The sequence below is a fragment of the Aquarana catesbeiana genome, linkage group LG05 (genome assembly GCF_042186555.1).
Source record: "Aquarana catesbeiana isolate 2022-GZ linkage group LG05, ASM4218655v1, whole genome shotgun sequence".
In the NCBI taxonomy this organism is placed as follows: domain Eukaryota; kingdom Metazoa; phylum Chordata; class Amphibia; order Anura; family Ranidae; genus Aquarana; species Aquarana catesbeiana.
In genome coordinates this window covers 318788196-318809331 of record NC_133328.1, presented here as the reverse complement: position 1 = coordinate 318809331, position 21136 = coordinate 318788196, and the positions used below count along the sequence as shown (strand labels likewise).

Here is a 21136-nt window from a genome sequence, read left to right as displayed (position 1 = left end):
CAGATTTATAACAGATAACATTAGATTAGCCTCTAACATCATCCAAGACTCCAACTTAAACTCCCGTAAACTATTTTTACTCAGCCTAGACATACACAAGGCGTTCGACAGCGTTTCCTGGAGCTATCTAAATATGCTTCTACAACGAATGGGATTCCGGGAGGAATTTCTACAGGGGTTTCGTGCCCTTTATTTGAACCCAAAAACCCGAATTAAAATCCCGGGCTTAGTTCCGAGTTCTTCCCCATAGGTAGAGGCACTCGCCAAGGATGCCCACTTTCCCCACTAATCTTTGCCCTCGCCCTGGAACCCCTGGCCACTGCGATTCTTAACAATCAAAATATATCAGGTTACACCAAGGGCCTCTCTTCCTATAAGTTCTGTATGTACGCAGACGACGTCCTTCTGTTTCTAACGAATCCTCACATATCCCTACCAAACCTCCTCCAAACGTTATCATATTTTGCGGGGGTCTCCGGCCTTAAAATCAATGTCTCGAAATCAATCGCCCTCCCGCTGGGCTTTTCTCCAGTGGAGGTGCAACAATTTAAAAATACCTTTCACTTTGTGTGGAAGGAAACTTGTCTATCATATCTGGGCATTGATCTGGCGGAAGAGACTTCAACAAACTTTTTGACCACAATTACCCCCCCATGATCTCTAAACTGAAGAAAACACTTCATTCATGGTCTCAGCTTCGTATCTCTTTTTTAGGCAGAATCACAGCCCTTAAAATGGTGATACTCCCCAGATTGTTGTACCTTTTTCGATCCCTCCCTATTAGAGTTTCTAAATCTTACCTCCTCACCTTTCAAGCCCATATGAATAAATTTATTTGGCAAGATAAACCCCCTAGATTTGCCAAGGAAGTCCTCTATCGATCTCCTAAAAGGGGAGGCTTAGGGGTCCCCCGTATTTGGCTTTACTATATTGCTTGTAGATTTGCACAACAAGCCCAGTGGAACATCAGAGATTCCAGGGTCCCTTGGGTAAAGTTCGAACAGGACTCTATTACCCCATTATATCTACCTGTATTGATGTGGTCTTCCTGCCCCCTCCTCACAGAAGTCTCTAACAAAAATCTAATAGTCACAGTCAGTCTAGCACTTTGGAACACATATAAGAAGAAATACAATCTCATCTCCCAGCCCCCCCTAGGTGCCTCCTATATAGGTGACCCTAGATTCCCAACTGCCTTTACTCATCCGGAATTATTCGAAGGGTGGACCCAACACAACCTGATCACCTTAAATGACTTCTTAGAAAACTCCAAATTTATTTCATTTGCTACCCTTAAATCCCGTTTTCTTATCCCCGATAGGGAATTCTATCATTTCCTTCAGATAAGACATTTTTTTCAACACCATTACCTCCCCCCCCACTCTGACCACTCGACCCTATATGAAGATGTGTGTTGTACTGCCCCTCGTCAAAGGGGCCTTATCTCACAGATCCATGGCTCCCTGGTCTCAATTGAGGACTCTCCGACCTTGAACTACAGATCACAATGGGAACAGGACCTAGCACTGGACCAAGATGTCATAGACTGGGACAGGGGATGGTTGAACATATGTAAATGTTCAAAATCCCTTTCTATAAAAGAGACAGCCATTAAACTCATAACAAGATGGTATTATACCCCAACACGCATACAAAAAATTTACCCACAGTCCTCTCCCCATTGCTTCAGAGGTTGCACCCATTTAGGCACATACATACACACCTTCTGGGAATGTGAAAAATTGCAACCCACCTGGGAAAAGATTCTAAAACTGATTGACAAATTAGTAGGAAATCCCGTTAATCTCACCTTCCATCATTGCATCCTATTTCAAGATATTCCTGAGATCACCAAACCCTTGATGAGGTTAATTCACTCAATATGTATCGCTACGCTTTGGTGTATTGCTCTTCACTGGAAATCTCCTTCAATCCCTTTTGCACAAATTATTTCTCGTATAGATTCTATGAAGAAAACTGAGAAAATATTTCACACCCTACACGATTCCATACCTACTTTTGATGCTAAATGGAACCCCTGGTTCCTTTTCAGGCTTCAAGACTGACCATGCAAAATTATGTATAACTAAGCTACTTTTTTTTCCTTTATCTCAGTTTTGTTTTTTTTATCTGTTTTTTTTTTGTTTTTGTTTTTTTGTTTTTATGATTTGTTTCTGGTCCCCCCCCCCTTTTGGTTTGGTTTTATTATGTTGATTGTGCTGAATTATGATATCCTACCAATACTGAATGTAATTCAATTTATTTCCACTATGATATATATTGCTCATGGGCCTTACTGTGAATGTACATTCTAGATCTGACTTCCTATGGTTATCATATTTCACTGTAGGATATTGTTCCTAATGCTACTTTCCATGTATGTGTTTTTCTTTTTTTCTCAATAATCTTAATAAAAACCTTTGAAAACAAAAAAACATGTCTTAACTATGGGGTTTTACCACCCCTTAAACTACAAATATAAACTAACCCTTACTGTTCTGTGCCCCCTAAAAGGCTGCTTTCACACTGATGTACTGCAGTTTACCCGCTCTGTGGGTGCAGCGTAGTTCCCTCTGCATCTTTCCTGGGTTCGCTGCGCTTTTCCACACACTTCTATTATATCCTGCAGGTTTGGTGCACTTTCTGAAAGTGCACCAATACTCCTGCATTCAGAAAGGCCCCTTTCACACTGGGGCGGTGGGGGCGTCGGGGGTAAAGCGGCGCTATTTTTAGCGCCGCTATACCGTCGTCTTAGCGGCAGTATTCGGCCGCTAGCGGTGCGGTTTTAACCCCCGCTGGCGGCCGAAAAAGGGTTAAAACCTCTCGCATAGCGCCGCTACAGCGGTGGTATAGCCGCGGTATAGCCGCACTGCCCCATTGATTTCAATGGGCAGGAGCGGTTTAGGAGCGGTGAATAGCTGCATGAACAAACCACTCATTCACACAGAGCATCTTTTTGAATGACCTCTTAGGACTTGTTCAATTATGAATTGGGTGGGGCATGGTAAAACCCAGCGATTAAGCTGCAATTTTTCCACTCCCAACTGCTGCAGAAGTAGCAGCTTAGGAAGTACACATGATGTGGTAGTATAGCTATGCTTCATGCTCCATGGCAGGAATTAGGCCTTCTGTTGCAATTACTGTAACCAATCCCCCCGTGGCTTTCCCTGCAGAGGAAGAGAAGCCAGCTGCTCTACAGGGGGATCTGTTTCATAGATTAAGGCATAGAATGCACAGTGTTTATATTTTGAGGTTACTTTACCAGATATAAAACACATTTACTCCTGTTACCAGGGCCACCAATATAGCAGTTATTCAAGATATACATTATATAGCAAACCTATGCAAGGGAGCTAGGAGTGCACAATGAAGAGTTAAAGATTAAAACCAAATTTCCAGATAATGTTGCCCCTTTTTCTCAGAAGCTGCACCAGACAATCTCAAAATACAGAGAAACATTATCAATCTAAAACATATAAAACAGGGAGTTTTTCTAGAGTAGCCACTTGTGTAATCCGAACAGTAATCAATGTAATTTTCTCACCATTTTCATGACTGTTGGATAACAGATGTTGTACACCCTTATCAACACCCCTCTTAACTTTCTACTCCCAATAAACCAGACCACACCAAAATTTGGAGTAAAAAAGGCCGTAGCAGCCTACTTTATTTAACACAATATATATTTTATAACTTTCTTATAAACTCTGTCATCAAAACAATAAACAACAAACATCTGTTACTCAATGAAAAACTTTAAACTAAAGAGCGTTGGTCTGTGCTATCACTTAAACTCAGTCTGATGGTCATCACCCATGTAGCACTGCGGTACTTATCAAAATGTCTCAACTAGGCCTCAAGCCGACAAGCTGGCTCAGAGACTAACAATTCCCGCAGTGCCCCATTATCACTTCCCGGCTAACCTCCGTTAACCGGGAACCAAAAAACATCCGGATCCATAACAACGTGAGATCCCCCACTTACTTTTTCCATCTTCCTTCCCTTGCACAGACCAACGCCCGCCACCGCATCCCACGAGTAATACCTTACTCTTGGATGCCCCTCCACACCCAAATAGCTCGCTGTATTCCATCCTGTAATCCTAAAGTCCACAAATCTATCCCCACATCATTAAGGTGGACCCCATCAGGTCTCAAATACCTCCACGTTTCAAATTCCAATTCAGGATGTCTAATTGCTAAACAACCATTGCGTACCATAAATTTGCTCACCTCCCTATTAATCTTTTTTCTGGCCCGATTTACACCGTCCACCGACCTGGCCATTCTCCAAGAAGTCCGAGCCACCATATCCGACCATATAAAAATAGTCTTGGGGAATAATTCCATCAGGCGCCACAAGTCACATTTGATGTCACGCGTGATGTCTACCATGGATCTGAGACCTAGGTCATTGCCGCCAACGTGTAAAACTAACACGTCAGGTGGTCCCTTCCTCAGGGCATATTTCTGTACCTCAGGAAACAATCTACCCCACAGCATTCCCGGTATCCCCAACCACTTAATAGAAACCTCCCTTTTATCAAAACCTAACTGTCTGCCTTCCCAACGAGCATCCTCCCTTCTTGCCCCCCAACACACATAAGAATGGCCCATAATCCAGACCATTCCAGGCGCCGACCCTGTAATTAGAAGAAGACAAGAAAAACTCTACTCAAACACTCTCCTGAAAGCAAAAAAAACCTTTCATGACTAAACATAAGTACAGTACTACTCCCCTAGAATCCTTATAACTCTACCACCAAATGAGGCCTTACGTAAGACTGGAACCTGTTCGATTCCCACCGTCCAATTCGTTTCACCGCCTCCACATCTAGCCCATTTTTGGCTGCTTCATTAGCCGCTCCTATCCGAAAAGAGTGGGACGAAAAATCCTTCTCCTGTAATCCCACACCCTGCAGGCATTTTCTAAAAACTGTTACGAACTGAAACCTAGATAAAAAGCTCCCGTCTAAATGCACTAAAAAGGGGCCTTGGATATATGGATGAACTTGCAAAAATTCCTCGACCGTGCCCACCGGGCACAGGCAAGATCCCTGAATCGGGTAAACCTTCACTACCCTGCCTCTCCCTACTTGATCTGTTTTTGACCTCTTTATAACCAACATTAAACCTTCACGCTCCAACTTAACCTCCTGACATCCCAATCCTCCTTGAACTGTTTTTGACGGACTAACCAGTTCGCTGATCCTGAACGCTCCAAAAAACGCCAATACAAACGCCACCTTAAACAACGCGACTTCATACTCGGAAGAGCATACCTCCCCCAACTTTGCTACAATACTCCCCAAAATCTCAAAAGTCACCGGTCTTCTGGAATCACGCCTGACTCCCCGCTTCCTATACCCCTTTAGCGCTTGACGCACCCAAAAATCTTTCGTTACATCCGGCTGACCCTGTAGCTTAAAGAGAAAAGCCAACCCCGCTAACTGCGTATTCAACCCAGCTACTGATGCACCCTCTTCCATTTTCCTTGCCCCCTAGTATAGCAACAACAAGTGCAAAGACCTCCCTGACGGCTCCTCACCGACTCCCTGTACAAAAACCATCCACTCCCTCCATACCTTAGAGTATGCCGCCCATGTGGCCCCACTTACCGACTGCTGAATCCATCCAGCGATGGCGCCAAAGGTATCGCCCACAGCCACTCGGGACAAGTCACCCCTTGTTGCTCCGCTTCCGGCGCCAACTCTCGGAACCTGTCCAACTGGAAGCGAGATCACGCATCAGCTACCACATTGTCTACCCCCCGGTAAGTGAACGGCATGAATGTACAAATTCAATTGCAAACATCTTAACACTAAATGCTGCAACAACTTGATCACTGGCAGAGATGATGCTGTCACCCTATTGATCACTTACACCACCCCTAAATTGTCCCCGTGGAAACGCACCTTCAGATCCCTGAAAGATGTGCCCCATAGTTCCACTGCCAACACTACTGGAAACAATTCCAGCAAAACCAAGTTTTTCATGAAACCCTCATCTATCCATGACTGAGGCCAAGGACCTGCACTCCACCGGCCTTGAAAAAACGCCCTAAAACCTGTGGACCCTGCCGCATCAGTGAAGAGTTCCAGGTCAAAATTACTGACCGGTCCTGACATCCACATTGCCCTTCCATTGAAGGATTCCAAAAAGGTATGCCATACCCGTAAATCCTCCCTGTGCGATTTAACCAATCGCACAAAATGCCTTGGTGATTTTACACCACTCGTGCTAGCCGCCAGCCGGCGGCTGAACACTCTACTCATCGGAAGTATGCTGCAAGCAAAATTCAGCTTGCCTAAAACCGATTGTAGCGTTCTCAGTTGCACCTTCCTCAAACCAATTAACCCTGCGATCTCTTTTTTTAAATCTTCTAATTTGTCTTCCGGCAACCTACATTCCATTGCCTCTGAATCCAGTACAATGCCTAGGAACGTGATGACCGTGCAAGGTCCCTCCGTCTTTTCATCAGCCAATGGAATGCCGAATCTGTTGGCGACATGCTGTAATGACGCCAATAACACCGCACAGATTCTAGATGAAGCCGGCCCTATACATAAGAAATCATCCAGGTAGTGAATTATTGAATTCACTCCTGACACGTCCCTCACTACCCATTCCAAGAAAGAGCTGAATTGCTCAAATATCACACACGATATTGAGCAACCCATCGGTAGGCATTTGTCCACATAAAACTCACCTTTCCAATGGCACCCCAGTAACCTAAAACTATCCGGGTGTACTGGCAGCAGCCGAAAAGCCGATTCGACATCTGCCTTGGCCATCAAAGCTCCTTTTCCGTAACGGCGCACCCACCCCACAGCGGCATCAAATTACGTATAAGTCACCAAGCACGCCTCCTGATCAATGGCATCATTCACCGATCCCCCTTTCGGGAAGGATAAGTGGTGAATGAGCCTGAATTTGTTGTGCTCCTTCTTGGGCACAACACCTAATGGTGATACCACCAAATCTGCTAATGGTGCCGCCTGGAAAGGACCCCCCATTCTCCCCATTGCAACCTCCTTTGCCAGCTTCACAGAAACCACTTCCGGATGTTGCAATGCGGATCGTAAATTTTTGGGCACCTGGGGAACTATCTCGCATGGGATCCTAAAGCCCACCGTGAAACCCTCATCCAGTAACCTCGCTGCTTGTCTGTCGGGATACTTACCGAGAAACGGCCGCATCCTTTCCACTTTCACCGGAGTCCTCCCTTTTGTTCCCAACGTCACCGGTTCTGCCTTTTCCCTGCTTATAGCATCTAGATGCTGGATGCGTCCCCCCGCAGCCTGAGCACTCGTGCTTATACTTACATGACGCACCAAACTTACAGGCTCCGGTGTTGTACTGCCAACAAACCCCCTTTTTGTTTCCAGCCAAATGTCCCAGGGCCGAAGGTCCACCGGCTCCCCCCTGAAAAAACTGGCTCGGAACCCTCGTCGTCGTCATCAAACGCATCCACAAGCTAATGTCCTTGTGGTCCCAACGCAGCTCTGGACGTATCGCTCTCCGCTGTCTGAACTGCTCGTCGTATCTCAGCCAACCAGTGCCGCCATACACTCTATAAGCTTCCCCTATCGCATCCTGATAGCAGAACAATGCCGAACAGTGCTCCGGGTGCTTCTCCCCTATCACACTAGCCATAATTACAAACGCCTGCAACCAGTTGGCAAATGTCCTAGGGATCAGCCGATACCTCCTCTTCTCTTCGTCCTCCTTCTTGGAACTGTCAGGTTTAACTCTATCCAGGTTAAATTTCTCCAAAGGTAGTAGTGAAAATATTTCCACATACTCACCTTTCCACAACTTCTCCCGCACCTCCTGTTTCAAGTGCGCTCCCAAAGGCCCCTCGTAGCACACATACACCTCGCAACGCGCTGCATCCGCCAGCCTGGTTAAATCCTGCCTCTCTGCTGTCTCCGCAGATTTTTCCTTCCCCTGTGTAACGTCACTAACCATGGACTCCTGGGCGGGTACCGCCACTGCAGCCGTTGCTGCAGACGCCCCCGCCCCCACTACATTACCGCTGCCCCCCACTGGCGGGACCCACGCAGCTGCTGGGCCCCCCGCAGGACGCTCCACTGCCTCAAACCTCTGCACTAACTCCTTAATGCCCTCCAAGAAACCCAATAAACCTGAGCCCCCCACCGCTGGGCCAACCCCCCCTGCACTGTCCTCAGGCCTACTTATGTCATGCCTTACCCTACTTCCTCCTTCTAACCCCCATTGCTGGGACTTACCGGGCTGCACAGGTGTTGCCCCATCAGCCGACCTTCTGCTCTCATCCGCGTCTGTGCTCCTGGAAAGGGGGGCCGCTTCCTCTTCCAATGCGGACGTCTCCTCTAGCTCTCTTGGACCCATCTCTCCTTCCTCTATAGCCGAAAGCCCGCCTGGCCTGGTGACCTTGGCTGCCGCCGTCTTCTCCATCCTTTCCCGCCTCCTTGCAGCGTAACCTTCCGCTGACTTGTGGACAGCCTTTGCAGGACCGGTGTGGGATACCGCAGCCCTGTAGGCCTCCGCTCTTCCTTCTGGCCGCCCGTTTCTGCCTCTGTCCTCCCTCTGTTTGTCCCCTGCCGCAGAATTAGCCAGCCCGGGGACAGATGCAGTTTCTCTGGCCGCAGTGATGTTGGAGCCCTCCGCCGTCATCCTGGGGGCGGGGCTCGCGCTTCCTGCGCGTCCTCCTCTGCTAGGCCTGCCATGCGTGGCCGCTCGCTCCCTGTTTAGTGCCGCTGGGGCCGTGACATCTCCGCCGCTTGCTCTGCCTGCCTTCCTCTTGGCCGGTGGACATCCCTGTACCTCCTCTCCGTTACTTCTCAATAGTCTCTGTGCCGCCATTGAGCGTTCCGGGGAGAAGCGCTCAGGCGGCCGGGACCTCCGCGCTCTGACGCCGCTCCTCTCTCCCATACTCGGGATGATGATAAAAGATCAGGATATAGACTCTGAACTGCAGAGCTGTGCCATATGAGTAAGGATGAGCTCTGGCGTTGTCGCACACCCCACGTGCAGAGCCCACCAGGAAGTCGGCACTGCGCTGCGCTAATCACAGGCAGTGAGACATTTCCCGATCTCTGCAGCCATGCATCGGGACAATGTATCACTGCCTGTGATTAACGCAGCGCAGTGCCAACTTCCTGGCGGGCTCTGCACGTGGAGTGTGTGAACACGCCAGAGCTCATCCTTACTCATATGGCACAGCTCTGCAGTTCAGAGTCTATATCCTGATCTTTTATCTTTACAACTCTGGCTCAGCTGTGGATCCTCTGCAGTCTGCAGCTAATCCAGAGTTGTAGAGATCAAAGATCAGGACACAGACTCCTAACTGCAGTGCTATGCTGTCCTGTGTCATGCAAGTTACAGCTAAGGAAAACAGTGAAAAAAATTACATTGTTTCAAGATTGGGTTACACAAGTGGCTACTCTAAAAGCGCGCCCTGCTTAAAGAGGAGTTCCACCCAGGAGGTCCATTAAAAAAAAAAAAATTAAAAGTCAGCAGCTACAAATACTGCAGCTGCTGACTTTTAATTGGACACTTACCTGTCCCTGGGTCCAGCGATGCGGGGGATCGAAGCCCCGCTCGCCCCCCCCTCCCCTCGTTGGCGCTGGCATTTCAACTGTGGGCGCCGGGCTGTGGCTTCACAGCCTGGCACCCACTGCGCATGCGCGAGCGGCACCACGCGCCGTGATTGGCCGCTCAATCACCTGGGACCTGTAATGGGTCCCAGATGATTGACAGGAGGGAGGGAGCAGAGCCGAGGCCTTCCTGTGCCGAGGGGGAAGTGATGTCACCAGCCCAGGCAAAGGAAGAGGCAGACTACGAGGGACCACCTAGCAACAGGCATTTAGAGGTAAGTAAAAAAAAAAAAAAAATTTTTTAGAATTTTTCAGGTATTTTTGTTTTTTTGGGTGGAACCCCACTTTAATATCTTTAAGCTGATAGAGCAGTAGAACTGGTCCTCCTTCTTGTCAGGTGCTGTGCCTGGGCCCCCTTATGAACTGATGGGGCCTGGGCCCTGTTCTACTGCCTTATCAGCGGCTCTGCTGATCAGTGCAATGCATTATTTTATTTTTAAATATATTTTTTATTAAGATTTTTGAGACAAACAACACAATAACACATGGTTGCTAAAGTACATCAAGTCTGCGCCAGATTAAATAGAACATTTGACAGAACATTTGACAGCGTGGGTTGCTAGGTTAAATAACAGCATTCAAGGTATGTGTATGGTCCTCCTCAGAAGGAATTAATCAGTTAAATACAATAACAAATTAAACCTGAAATTTCAGATAGCTAAGCCTAGAGACACAATATTTTAATCAGTACATTAACCCGAGGACTATTGTAAATCTGTGTTCATTGTGAAATATTCAATACCTCCATCCATTTACACCAGACCCTGTCGAATTTCAAAGGACAACCTCTGTTAGCATATGTGTCTTTGTATAGCGGGAGTTTCCACTGTGTAATTGATGGGGGGGTTAGGTTTTTTCCACTGCATTGCGATACACTTCCTGGCATAGAAGAGTAGTAAACTGGTCAACGTGCGTTTGGCTATGGTTGGAACAATATTTTCTAGTAGACCAAGTATGCATATCTCCATCAGCGGTGATAAATTAGTTGAAGCCACCTTGTTAGTCAAGTCAAGTACCTTTCCCCAATATTGCTGTATTTTTGGGCAGTGCCAGAAGATGTGTGCGAAGTCTCCTGGGGATAGACCACATCTCCAGCATTCCGAAGAATGCTGAGGGTTCATCAAGTGTAATCTATGTGGGGTAAAATAGGCCCTATGAACAATTTTAAATTGTACTACTCTGTCTCTTATGGAAACAAGTGACCTGAAGGGGAAATCCCAGACGTCATCCCAGTCATCATTATCCAACGCAGGAATATCGCGTTGCCAACGGGACCAGAGCCCATCCAGAGGTGGCAGGGACACAAGCATCAGGTGTGCGTACAAACATGATGTAGGCTTCTCAGCGCAGCCGGATCTGAGTGTCTTCTCTAGCTCGGATTGAGTCAGGATGCAAGATGCGTGGGGAAATTGAGCCACAAATGCGTGTGCTAGTTGAAAATAACGGAACTGGTAGTGTTTCGGTAGATTGTACATTGAAGATAGCTGGGCAAAAGAAAGCAACGAGGTCTGTGACACAACTTGTGATATTAATTTAAGACCATATTTAGTCCATGCTTGGGGGTCTGTGAGCTTAAAGATATGTGGTAGATTGGGGTTTGACCATAGCGGGGCGTTGGGGGAAAGTTCAGAGCGGTTGTATTTACCAATACTAAGACCTATTCGCCATGCTCGCAAAGTAGTGTGCATGGAGGGGGTTAGTGGGTGCAGGGCGCGTGGACCTCTATGAATTAAAAGCTGAAGGGTCTCCCAGGAACCCACCACCGTAGCTTCCAGAGCCGAGGCCGTGTTAGTTTTGTCAGGGACTAACCACCAGACCACTGTCACTAACTGGGAGGCCAGGAAATATTTGTAGCAGTCTGGCAAAGCCATGCCTCCCTGTGATGTAGGCCTCATCAAGGTAGACAGTTTATATCTGGGTGGGGTGGGGCCCCACAAGAAGTCTGAAAATTTTTGGTTAAGTTTGGTAAAGAATGATTTGGGGATCCACTGCGGGGAGTGGCGAAAAAGGTAAGTAAATTTGGGAATAATTTTCATTTTAAGGAGATTAACTCTACCCCAAACCGATAAGGGTAGATTGCTTCATAATTTGAGTTTAGGTTTCATATCCCCCACCACTGGGTCAAGGTTTAGTTTAATGAAATCTTGGGCATGGGCAGAGATCTGGACCCCAAGATATTTGAAGGTGTCTACCCATCTCAACGGGTTGTCAGGGGGAGAGGTGTTTTTTGCTTCCTGATCTATGGGGAATAGGGTGGATTTTGACCAATTGACCCGAAGACCCGTCACCTCAGAGAATGTGTCTAGGACCGATAGTGCACCCTGGAGCGACGGGCCAGCATCTGCGAGAAAAAGGACCATATCATCAGCGTACAGGGCTACCCTCTCTTCCAGCAAGCCAATACGCAGCCCCTTAATGTGGGGCGATGTACGTAGGGCTTCAGCAACTGGCTCAATGGCTATGGCAAATAAGGCCGGAGAGAGGGGGCAGCCCTGCCTAGTTCCCCTAAACAATTCGAAGGGAGATGATAATTTGGAGCCAAGTCGAATCGAAGAGGTGGGGCACTTGTATATCACCTGTAGCCACGCAATGAATTTTAATGGGAAGCCCATTCTTCGGAGAGTCTCCCACAAAAAGGGCCATTCCACTGTGTCAAAGGCCTTTTCTATGTCCAATAGCGCTATGGCCCTTGTCCCCGAATTATGATGCTGGGTATGGATGTTAGTGAAAAGTCTCCTGAGATTTACGTCAGTGGACCTCTTGGGCATAAAACCTGTTTAGTCGGAATCAATTACTGATGGCAACAATGGATAGAGACGGGAGGCTAGCAATTTGGTTAAGATTTTAAGATCGTTGTTTAATAGTACGATCGGTCTGTAAGATGCACATAGCTCCGGGTCTTTGGGGGGCTTGTGTATTAAGGTCAGGTATGCCTGGTGCATTGATGGAGGTAAATCACCCTTAGACAGGCAAGTAGTATACAGCTGGGCCAGAATGGGTGCCAATAGATCGCAGTGAGTTCGATAGAAATCTATGGGAAGTCCGTCTGGCCCTGGTGCCTTACCGGTGGGGAAAGAGCGGATAACGTTTAAAACTTCTAATGTCGTAAAAGGCTGGACTAGTGACTGTCTCTCCGCGTCCGAGAGCCAACCAAGTGCCAGCGGATCTAAGAGATCTTGTAGTGACTCAGGTCGGAAATCGGAGGGAAGAGAGGAGGCATAGAGCCTTCCATAGAAGGCACTGAACATCTCCAATATGTCAGATTGGGATGTCACTATCTCTCCATCTGAGGAACGCAGGCTGGAGACTACTGTGAGTGGATGGTCATGTTGAGCCATCATAGCCAAAAAACGACCGTTTTTGTCACCCTGCTCAAAGAACCGTTGTCTACCTGTATGTATGTCTAGCCTAGTGACCTCCGACATATGTATGTTCAATGCACTCTGAGCTGCATTTAGCGAGTCAAAATGAGAAGGCGAGGGGTCTGCACTAAACACCGCAGCCAGATCATCAACTGACTGTTGGAGTAACTGAGTTTGTTGGCCTTGTTGTTTCTTGACACTAGCAATGGTGGAAATGTATAGGCCTCTGGCATAGGCTTTAAATGTGTCCCAAACTATTTGCGGAGATGAAGAATCCTTATTATTATCCCAAAAATCAACCAACCCGGGTGGAATAATATCTGCCACCTCGGGGTGGGAGATCCACTGTGCCCCCAGCCTCCACAAAGCCGCATCACGGGATGCAGACGAGCGGAATTCCACAACCAGAGGGCTGTGATCAGATAATCCACTAGGGAGATATGAGGCTTCCACTACGTCCGCCAAAAGCGATGGGTTGGAGAAGGCTAAGTCAATTCTTGAGGCAGTCTTGTGGGAAGCCGAGAAGCACGAGTAGGCCCTAAGGGCAGGATGTCTCCATCTCCAAATCTCCTCCAATCCCATTGCCCGTGCCCAGTAAAGTAAGTCAGAGTTATGCGTCTTAGGAGGGACAGGTCTATCCATGTCTGGGGAGATAATAGCATTAAAATCACCCATTACCAAAAGTTTCCCGGGACAAAAGGGGGCCGCCCTTTCCAGGACTGCGTAGAGAAGGTCTGGAGAGAAGGGTGGAGGCATATACAGATTCACAACAATATATCTCTGAGACCAATGTCTGAACACCAAAATGGCAAATTTACCCTGGGGGTCCATGCATACTTCCTCAATTATACATGGAAATTTTTTAGCAATTAGAATTGAGACCCCCCTTGCATAGGAGGAGTATGTTGCATGAACGGACCTCTGTATCCAGGGTTTTTTAAGGGTCAGAACCTTGCTGCCTGTGAGATGAGTTTCTTGGAGAAGTATAATGTGAGGGGAGTGGAGTTTAAGGTATTTTGTTAATAGCGCACGTTTAAATTTGGAATTCAGGCCTCTGACGTTCCATGAAAGGACAGTGAACGTATCAGTTAGGGAGGTAGCCATCTGGAGTAAGGAAACCAAAGCAAAGCAGGATGATTGGGGGGGCTTATGGGAGAGCAACTCACAGACAGCAAAATCCCTAAGTCAAACCACCATGGGACAGTAACAAATGACCACTGCAGCAACCTTTTATAACCTAAAATTGAACAAAACAAACTGAAACATAAAAGGCCCAAGCACAGGGTGCTTATCCTACTAATTCCCATCTCCTCTCCCGGAGGGAAAAAAAAGGAAAAATATAACCCAGGGAGGAGAATTGGGAATAGTTTTACCCAAAAAACAAACTACTAACTGTAGATGTACCCCTAAGTAGGGTTATCACGCTGCAATACTCTTACTGCAGACCAGTCCGTGATCTTTTGATCCATCTATTGTTGATAACAAAGTCCCAAAAGCAACAAAAAGGAAAAGAAAAAAGAAAAAATGGGAACTTATTTCACCCTCCTTAAAAAGGTGGGGTGATAGACCTCCTCCGATTAGGAGCTGGTGGAGGGGGTATGTGGGAGGGGTAAGTGAACATGGGTGTGAGTGGTGATCTCTGGATCAATGGGGGGGGGGGGATCCTAAGAAAATCAGAGCGCCTATGGGCTGATCACCGTTCAGTGGTCAAAAGGACAAAACCAAAAACAACGAGAAAAAAGAAAACGTCTGTATGGGTGCCGCTGGAGCTCCTCAAACAGGAGGCGCTAGCATTAGGTTCAACATCCCAGTGTACCACGTATAAAGTTAGGATATTGTCGGGGTATAGTAATGCAGAAGAAAGTGGGAGCTGAAAATAAATTGTGCTGGGAATCTAGAGGGGACAAAAATGAGGGTCCTTATATGGAGGTGGGGTATGTAGCTGGGTCTAGCAAATCATAGAGCCGTAAATGTTCCAGTTGCTGATATGACACTAGTGGGTATCCAACCATGCCGCAGCGGCTTCGGGGGTATCAAAGAAGAGGGTGGTGTCACCGTCAGTGATCCTCAATCTGCTGGGATATAGAAGGCCAAAACGTATTCCCTTCTCTCGAAGTCGGCGTCTGACATCTGTGAAGGATTTGCGGCGCTGCTGTACCTCTTGTGAGAAATCAGGAAAGAAGGACAGTCTAGTATTCTCATACTTGATTTCCGGCATGGTACGGGCCGCCGCCAGGATACGGTCCCGATCCCGGTAGTTTAGCAAGCGTAGGAGACAAGGGCGTGGAGGAGCCCCGGGTCTCGGAGGGAGCGGTGGGACTCTATGGGCTCTTTTAACCACAAAAGTGGGTGGCATATTACCCAGATTAAACAAGGTGGACAATAGCTGTTCAGTAAACTCCGCCGGTTTGGAGCCCTCAACTCTCTCAGGTAAACCAATTATGCGAATGTTGTTGCGCCTAAGGCGATTTTCGGTATCGATGGCTCGTTCCTGTAGCGCCTTCACCTGAAGCTGCAAGGCCCTCACCTCTCTGGAATCCGTCCGGATTGCATCCTCCACCGTGGAGACCCTGTCTTCTACTTCGGATATACGTGATCGGAATTTATCCATGTCTTGACGAATGAGACTTACATCTACTGTTAGGAAATCTATCTTGGTAGTCAGGGTTTCTTTACATGCTGTGATGGCTGCCAGGATCTCTGCTCCCGTTGGGGACTCCTTGGTCCCTGACTCCGCCACTGCCTGTGCGTTCGCCGCCATCGTAGCCGTCTGTTGGCGCCCAGACGACCCGGCTACCGAAGGAGCAGTGTGAGAAGCCTTTTTTTTTGGATGTGCACAGTGGGTCCTGGGTGGGCCCATCCGCAGTGTGTTCTGCTCTGAGGGGGGCTTTATATTCTATGAGGGAGAGCAGGAAGGCACCAGGAAGCACAGGGAGCGGGACAGAGGGTGCACAGGGCCAGGGCCCACTGTAAAAGGCAGTCCTTGCCGGGATGATATTTTGTGAAAAGCAACACAACTTCTATGGGGCACAGTACCTCAGTGTGGATGGTGGGCCAGGCACCGCAGGCCACAGGATAACAGCAGGCCCCTGGCTCTCAAGATTTCTTCTGGCAGGTCTGTTTCGGTCTCCACACAGCCCAGCAGCCCCCCCGGAGCCGCCGCTAAAGGTGCGGAGGTAGATGCCACCCCCCGCTCCGCCGACCGCGGCACCCTAGCCCGGGGATGTCCGAGGATCCGTAGGCCGCAAGATGGCGGCGGCCGCGGCGCCAGGGAACCCCCAGAAAGGAGCTGCCAGCGGTCCTCCGGCCCTCTGCGCTGGAAAGTCTCCCCCAAGAACCGCCGTCGTGGAGACAGGGGGATTGGCCGCCCCCCGCTCTCCGATCTCGGCGCCTCAGCCCGGATGTGTCGGAGGCCTCACAGGCCTCAAGATGGCGGCGGCCGTTGCTGTGTGGAGCCGGCCGCAGCCGAGTATAGTTGGTCAGCGCGACCAAGCTCCACAATTTTCCCCAGGTCCAGTGCGGGTGATGTCCCGGGTTAAGTGGGGAGAGTTCTGGGGCTCTGTATGGTCTTTTTTGGTCAGGATGGCAATGGATTTAGCCAGGATTATTGGAGCTCCGCAGCAACACGTCTGGTGCGCTCTACATCCGGACACGCCCCCCAGTGCAATGCATTATTAATGCAATAATGTTTTCAGTAATAATCTCTATTTATAATTAGTTTTATGCTTTATTATTCTATTTTTATAGAAGATATCACTTTATTCAATTATTTTTGTATATGAGTGGTACCTCGATTAAGCTGACAGAAAGATGTAGAACCTGTTGTAGGTTTTGTAGTGGTTTGTGAGTTCCTTTTCCACTTCTCCTTTTGTCATATAGTAGTTAGTGGGTATGCTCAAGTCAAAATTGAAAATTAAAGTGTTAAAGCCTTGAGGCTCTGAGGAAGAGGAACTCCTTGAAACACGTTAGCCTATGCCTCTATGGGATAGTCTCATGAGATGTGAATATTTTTATGGACCCATGTGGAGGAATATTAATGATATGCTTTTATTCAGGTCTATTTTTTGAGTATATTACCTATTTTTGTATATTAATAAAGCCTTTGTTTGGGGATAATGCACTAGGCCTACACGCCATCTGTCTCTTTCATGTTCCAGTGTTTTGGGTTCCCTAGTCTGTGGAGGGCAGCGAGGAGTGCATTGTTCTGTTTTTTGTGTCAGAGTAAAGAGTTAATGACTATATAGAGGCTTACTGCACAGCCCAGGAGATTGAACTGTGTGTGTGTCTTCCCTGCATTCACTATATCTGGTTTCCAACAGTACACAGAACATGGAAATGCATGTATTTTAGTAAATATGAACTGCTAAATACGTTTTCTCACTAGCAATATATAGCAGTCTTGTGACTTTTATCAGTGTCTGGTTAAAGTTTGTAGGAGGAGTTTTCATTCTACTCTGACTGTCCTATATGCCTGCACGACCCCTGACCCTCTGTCTGGACAGTGCTGATTGGCCCTGTGCCGACAACATGCACCCTCCCAAGAAAAAAAAAAAAACTCTAGCAATACACACCAAACTGAGCATGTGCAGAGTGACTCCAAAGGCTCTGTCTTATCAGGAATTGAATTGGAGACAGTGGAAGTAGGGAAGGATCAGAGAAGACAGGATTAAACAGCCTTTTTTACACAGTGCGAAGGATAAATCCCTTAGGTTCCAAAGTGAGTACAACAATCATGCTTTCCTGCATATACAAACTGATTTTACTTTTGTGGGTTTAGTAACACTTTAAATCTGAAAAAAAACACATACAGAGAAAAATCTATCTGCCTCCAGTGTATTAAACAAGGTGGACAATAGCTGTTCAGTAAACTCCGCCGGTTTGGAGCCCTCAACTCTCTCAGGTAAACCAATTATGCGAATGTTGTTGCGCCTAAGGCGATTTTCGGTATCGATGGCTCGTTCCTGTAGCGCCTTCACCTGAAGCTGCAAGGCCCTCACCTCTCTGGAATCCGTCCGGATTGCATCCTCCACCGTGGAGACCCTGTCTTCTACTTCGGATATACGTGATCGGAATTTATCCATGTCTTGACGAATGAGACTTACATCTACTGTTAGGAAATCTATCTTGGTAGTCAGGGTTTCTTTACATGCTGTGATGGCTGCCAGGATCTCTGCTCCCGTTGGGGACTCCTTGGTCCCTGACTCCGCCACTGCCTGTGCGTTCGCCGCCATCGTAGCCGTCTGTTGGCGCCCAGACGACCCGGCTACCGAAGGAGCAGTGTGAGAAGCCTTTTTTTTTGGATGTGCACAGTGGGTCCTGGGTGGGCCCATCCGCAGTGTGTTCTGCTCTGAGGGGGGCTTTATATTCTATGAGGGAGAGCAGGAAGGCACCAGGAAGCACAGGGAGCGGGACAGAGGGTGCACAGGGCCAGGGCCCACTGTAAAAGGCAGTCCTTGCCGGGATGATATTTTGTGAAAAGCAACACAACTTCTATGGGGCACAGTACCTCAGTGTGGATGGTGGGCCAGGCACCGCAGGCCACAGGATAACAGCAGGCCCCTGGCTCTCAAGATTTCTTCTGGCAGGTCTGTTTCGGTCTCCACACAGCCCAGCAGCCCCCCCGGAGCCGCCGCTAAAGGTGCGGAGGTAGATGCCACCCCCCGCTCCGCCGACCGCGGCACCCTAGCCCGGGGATGTCCGAGGATCCGTAGGCCGCAAGATGGCGGCGGCCGCGGCGCCAGGGAACCCCCAGAAAGGAGCTGCCAGCGGTCCTCCGGCCCTCTGCGCTGGAAAGTCTCCCCCAAGAACCGCCGTCGTGGAGACAGGGGGATTGGCCGCCCCCCGCTCTCCGATCTCGGCGCCTCAGCCCGGATGTGTCGGAGGCCTCACAGGCCTCAAGATGGCGGCGGCCGTTGCTGTGTGGAGCCGGCCGCAGCCGAGTATAGTTGGTCAGCGCGACCAAGCTCCACAATTTTCCCCAGGTCCAGTGCGGGTGATGTCCCGGGTTAAGTGGGGAGAGTTCTGGGGCTCTGTATGGTCTTTTTTGGTCAGGATGGCAATGGATTTAGCCAGGATTATTGGAGCTCCGCAGCAACACGTCTGGTGCGCTCTACATCCGGACACGCCCCCCAGTGCAATGCATTATTAATGCAATAATGTTTTCAGTAATAATCTCTATTTATAATTAGTTTTATGCTTTATTATTCTATTTTTATAGAAGATATCACTTTATTCAATTATTTTTGTATATGAGTGGTACCTCGATTAAGCTGACAGAAAGATGTAGAACCTGTTGTAGGTTTTGTAGTGGTTTGTGAGTTCCTTTTCCACTTCTCCTTTTGTCATATAGTAGTTAGTGGGTATGCTCAAGTCAAAATTGAAAATTAAAGTGTTAAAGCCTTGAGGCTCTGAGGAAGAGGAACTCCTTGAAACACGTTAGCCTATGCCTCTATGGGATAGTCTCATGAGATGTGAATATTTTTATGGACCCATGTGGAGGAATATTAATGATATGCTTTTATTCAGGTCTATTTTTTGAGTATATTACCTATTTTTGTATATTAATAAAGCCTTTGTTTGGGGATAATGCACTAGGCCTACACGCCATCTGTCTCTTTCATGTTCCAGTGTTTTGGGTTCCCTAGTCTGTGGAGGGCAGCGAGGAGTGCATTGTTCTGTTTTTTGTGTCAGAGTAAAGAGTTAATGACTATATAGAGGCTTACTGCACAGCCCAGGAGATTGAACTGTGTGTGTGTCTTCCCTGCATTCACTATATCTGGTTTCCAACAGTACACAGAACATGGAAATGCATGTATTTTAGTAAATATGAACTGCTAAATACGTTTTCTCACTAGCAATATATAGCAGTCTTGTGACTTTTATCAGTGTCTGGTTAAAGTTTGTAGGAGGAGTTTTCATTCTACTCTGACTGCCCTATATGCCTGCACGACCCCTGACCCTCTGTCTGGACAGTGCTGATTGGCCCTGTGCCGACAACATGCACCCTCCCAAGAAAAAAAAAAAAACTCTAGCAATACACACCAAACTGAGCATGTGCAGAGTGACTCCAAAGGCTCTGTCTTATCAGGAATTGAATTGGAGACAGTGGAAGTAGGGAAGGATCAGAGAAGACAGGATTAAACAGCCTTTTTTACACAGTGCGAAGGATAAATCCCTTAGGTTCCAAAGTGAGTACAACAATCATGCTTTCCTGCATATACAAACTGATTTTACTTTTGTGGGTTTAGTAACACTTTAAATCTGAAAAAAAACACATACAGAGAAAAATCTATCTGCCTCCAGTGTATTTTTTTTTAAACCAGGCATTGCAGAACTGCAATTTACTTTATGGTTGATCTGGGAACCTTTTTGCTTATCTGTTTATAAAATACTCAGTGATCCCAAACTGACCCATTGTAGGTTTGCTATCCTTACATATAGAAAATACAAAATATTAAAGTGTTAGTACAAAAGAAGTATCCCACTGCCACCCACCAATCAAACTCAAACCTGCCTTGATAGTTTTAATTTGATGATACATCAAGCAGACAGAAAATGTACAAAAAGTACACAACACGGACTTCTAACTGAACTCCAGGTAACATCTAAATGCACGATTGAAATTAGAGTTATTTTACTAGACAAAGGATGTGTATTTCTATCCATCCATGCTGGACATTTACACAACCCTGCCAGGCAGCAGAGACAAATTACTGACCTGATTTTAATATGCTGCAGATCAGCAATTGCGTTTGGTTACCGCCATGCCCCAGGCTTGTTAATGGACAATAAATGAGTAGCAGCAGATCAGCTCATCTCTATGCTCGCTCCATCACCATAGAACCCAGTGATGGGCTTTAAGCAGATCTGCACACTGTGTCCTAGTGATATTAGCATTATTGCATCATACAACACATGTTGTTAAAATGAATATACCAACTGTCTAGCAGTGCAGCTCTCACACAACAATGTTCAGTCCATTTGCAGGTGACAAGTTCTGCCTTTATGTCACATAAAAATGACCAGATCACTCCGAATAATCAGATTTTCAGTAAGTAAAAGCCAGCAGATGATAAACCTCCCATGTACTATTAATGTAAAGCATTATTTACTAAGCTCTGAAATGGCATAGTAT

General features: G+C 47.4%; 1 protein-coding gene across 2 annotated transcripts in view; it reads right to left on the bottom strand.

Moving 5' to 3' along the window:
• Positions 1-20871, bottom strand: part of LOC141145889 (uncharacterized) — a 70641-nt gene extending 49770 nt beyond the window's left edge. For both annotated transcript variants that reach the window (XR_012244691.1, XM_073632701.1), the window contains exon 1: positions 20720-20871. The gene's annotated coding sequence lies outside the window, so the exon portion shown is untranslated. The remainder of the gene's footprint in view (positions 1-20719) is intronic.
• Between the last annotated feature and the right edge of the window lie 265 nt (positions 20872-21136).